The sequence below is a fragment of the Anneissia japonica genome, unplaced genomic scaffold, assembly GCF_011630105.1.
Source record: "Anneissia japonica isolate Jap-2015-1 unplaced genomic scaffold, ASM1163010v1 scaffold3782_len1007564_cov172, whole genome shotgun sequence".
In the NCBI taxonomy this organism is placed as follows: domain Eukaryota; kingdom Metazoa; phylum Echinodermata; class Crinoidea; order Comatulida; family Comatulidae; genus Anneissia; species Anneissia japonica.
In genome coordinates this window covers 1-3,614 of record NW_022716546.1, presented here as the reverse complement: position 1 = coordinate 3,614, position 3,614 = coordinate 1, and the positions used below count along the sequence as shown (strand labels likewise).

At 30.7% G+C, this 3,614-nt stretch overlaps 1 long non-coding RNA gene across 2 annotated transcripts; it reads right to left on the bottom strand.

The window, feature by feature from the left end:
* Positions 1–915: 915 nt before the first annotated feature.
* On the bottom strand, positions 916–3,385 carry LOC117109757. Of its 2 annotated transcripts, XR_004445588.1 has the most exons (3): positions 3,220–3,385; positions 2,235–2,300; positions 916–2,111 (listed from the first exon to the last, which is right to left on the bottom strand). It is a non-coding gene; the product is annotated as an uncharacterized LOC117109757 (long non-coding RNA). The 2 variants fall into 2 exon arrangements; XR_004445587.1 differs by lacking the exon at positions 3,220–3,385 and having other exon boundaries at positions 2,235–2,504.
* Positions 3,386–3,614: the final 229 nt, after the last annotated feature.

The following is a 3,614-nucleotide window of genomic DNA, read 5'->3' as shown; positions in this document are numbered from 1 at the left end:
GAGCGATCGATTCAGGCAGGGTATGGCTGAAGAGCTGCTGTTCAGAACACGATGCTTAGGTTTAGTATTACCAGAGGTGCCAACCATATCAAATTGTTTGCAACCAAATTTAGTTCTGTACTGCACAGTTAATGTTGTTTCCTGAGTGTAATCTAGGCAACCAAAAGCACTTGTAAATTTATATCCTGATGCCAGTTTAAGTCCCATACTTTCTGATATATAAATAAAGATCATAAATATACTCTAAATTTGTTTCCAAATTATTTAAAGCTTTTAATAAAAATATAACTTAAATTTTTTAATTAATATTATTTAATGCTTGTGTTAAAATATTTAAAATATATGCAAAACCAATTTATTTAAAGCTTTTAAAAAAAATCTAACTTAAATTTTTTATTTAATTTAATTTTAAAATTGCATTAAGATAATTCTAACAAATTAATTTTTAAGCAGCCAATCTATATCAATAATGTTAATTTAATAAAATGTTAATTCATTTAAATAATTATTTAGTAACTTTAGCTAAATGCTAAATTTAATCTAATTTGAAAGTCATTCATATTTGGAAGTTCTTTAATACTAATCATTTAATTATTATAAATATAATCCCTATCCTTGGCAAAGAGTGGGAAGAGGGTTGGCGATCTTGCGTGGGTTGTCGTCCATCTTGGGTATAGGGTTCTCACAGATATTTTACTCATCTTGTAATTTACATTGGACTTGTAGCTTGTATTGAGAACTTTGCAGGTTTCTTCGGGCACTCTTGCTGCTTGGCAGTGGTAGTGAGCATGACTTGAGGTAGTACTTGCTGTGTAGTCGAGTCAGGTGAACCCGTTGTTGGGGGCTGCAGAGAAGTGCATTTTTTTTTTTTTGTAAGGAGTTTGCTACAATCGAATAAATACAACACAAAATTGATTCAAATTCTCTTGCCTTTATTTGTTCCTTGCATCATTACAATTTTTATAATATACCGCCCCCTAAATAAAATCCCTCATTTTATTCAGAGGGTTCCTGCATTAAATAGCGCCCCCAAATGAAATGAGGCACTGCTCACGTTAAAGTGCCCTCTTTATCCATAGAGGGCGCTCTTTACCGTCAACAGCGCCCTCATTTAATTTAGGGGCACCTAATGCAATGTAGCTCAAAGATCTTGTAACAAACTCGCAATATGCAACATGCAGTTCGGATTTCATTATGCGTACAAATAACTTTTGGATGGAGCACTATATAAAATAAACAATTTTTTGGCAGTCTCATGAAATTTCCCATGAATTATCCAACTAACAAATTATTGGAGGAACCATATCTTAATTTAGTAAACAAAATTGGCTTCGTACACATTTCTTTGTACAGGGAGCAGTTTTATGAAAGTTTCAGTCACTTTTTCTCAGATTGTCAATGAAAGATTTTAGTGCATGTGTACAAATAAGGTTTTTGTAATGAGCTCTATATAAAACTCAGTAAGCTAATTTGGCTTTGCATTTTTTGAAGGGAGGGCTATATAAAATTTAGTAAAACAAATTTGGCTTTTCAATTTCTTTCCCAGTTCCTTGAAAATTTTGCCCCCCCCCCCCGAGTACAGATAGGTTTTTGGAGGGAGCGCCATATATACAATTCAGTACAGTAAATAAGTTTTGCTTTGTATGATTTTTTGCAGAAGGGGCAGTTTTACGAGTCTTTCATGCATTACGCTTACAAATAGGTGAGTGCTATTTTGTTATAAGATCTTTGAGTAAATAACCAACCCACTTACCTGCAGTCTTCTTGTCTCTGTACCATTCTTTGCCGGCATACAGCATAAATTTATTAATACATATACCATAGGCCTGTCTAATTCATCAATCAATTACGTATTTGAATTACTGTACTGTATTAAAGATATTGTCTTCATATGTTGACATTACTGATACATTTCTAATACTTTGATTACATTTAAAATAAATCTTAATAGCATCTCGGCTTCTTGCAGATGGGTTCACAGTAGATGGCGTTACAGAGCGTTGACTTCATTTTTTTATGATTATTATAATATAAAATATATTTTTCATTGTGGTTGAATAACATTAAAACATTAGTTTCCTGTATCTTTCAGTCAAATCTTCTCTTCATATCTGCAAGATAAAAAATGTAAAAAATTAACTAAAATAATTGTTGAAATAAATGCTATATCATACAGTATATGTAAATTTTACTGGTATATATTTTTATTGAAAAAAAAAATATTATGGTATTACTGTATTAATCATTATCAGGTGAATCTTGCATTCAGCTTGAATCCACATCTAGCAGTGAAATCGTACCTGTAAAAAAAAAATTATATACGGTATACAGGGTGTCCTTAGTCTTTCGAAAAGCACCCTCTATACTTTCGACTTTGCCCAACTCAAAATTTGAAGTCGAACTTATTTTACATGCCAAATTGTTGTGTTTTCCATTAATTAACAATCTGTGAGTCGAACAAGTTTTCAATGGCATTTTGGATTTGACTTGGGCAAGTTCAACTGTATATAGTTAGGGCAAAAAAAATGGCCTCTTGTACTGAATCCCAGTTGGGGCACATCTTTTTCACTCTCAAATTCCTCGACTATAACGTTTAAAATGTATTTATTATATACATATATTTTAGCATTACCACAATAAGGTTATAGAGGTCTTCATTACGGTTTACAGTATTTATGATGAAAGTATCTCTTCAGAAATCTTGTCAATTGTCATCAATGTTTATAAGAGGGTGTATCGCGCTAATCTTAGTCCATGCATTAAGGACTAGTTCTGTGCATGTGTGAAGAATTAATGTAGATGCTTTGTTCCATTAATACGATTATATAATATGTTATATTATGTTATTATATTATATGTTCTTATCAGAGCACCTATTATTTATTTGTTTATACATTATAGCATTTCACAAGATGGTTTAGATTTTTTATATATATTTTATATATATATATATATATACACACATGTTAAACTTGCCTAAGTTGAATACAGTAATTTTTAAGTTGATCTTATTGTACATGCCAAATTGTTGTGTTTTCCATTATTTAACAATCTGCAAGTAAAATTTTATCCAAATCGAACAATTTTTCCAATGTCACTTTGGACTCGACTTTGGCAAATTCAACTTATTTGCAATCACACCTGGCCTGAGTCAATCAATTACGTATTTGAATTACTGTACTGTTAAAGATACTGTCTTCATAAGTTAATATTACTGACACGTTTCTGATACTTTGATTACATTCAAATAAATCTAAAAAGCATCTCGGCTTCTTGGAGATGGGTTCACAGTTCACACTAGATGGCGATACATTATATAATATATTTTTCATTGTGGTTGAATGTTGTTCATTAGTTTCTTGTATCTTTCAGTCAACTCTTCTCTTCATATCTGTAAGAGATAAAAAATGTAAAAAATTAACTAAAATAATTGTTGAAATATATGCTATCATACAGTATAATATGTAAATATAATACTGGTATATAATTTAATTAAAAAAACATTATTATATTAATATCAGGTGAATCAATCACTTTGAAGCCACATCTAGCAATGAAATCATACCTGTAAAATAGATTATATATATAAGTCAGCAATAGGGTTATTTAGTCTT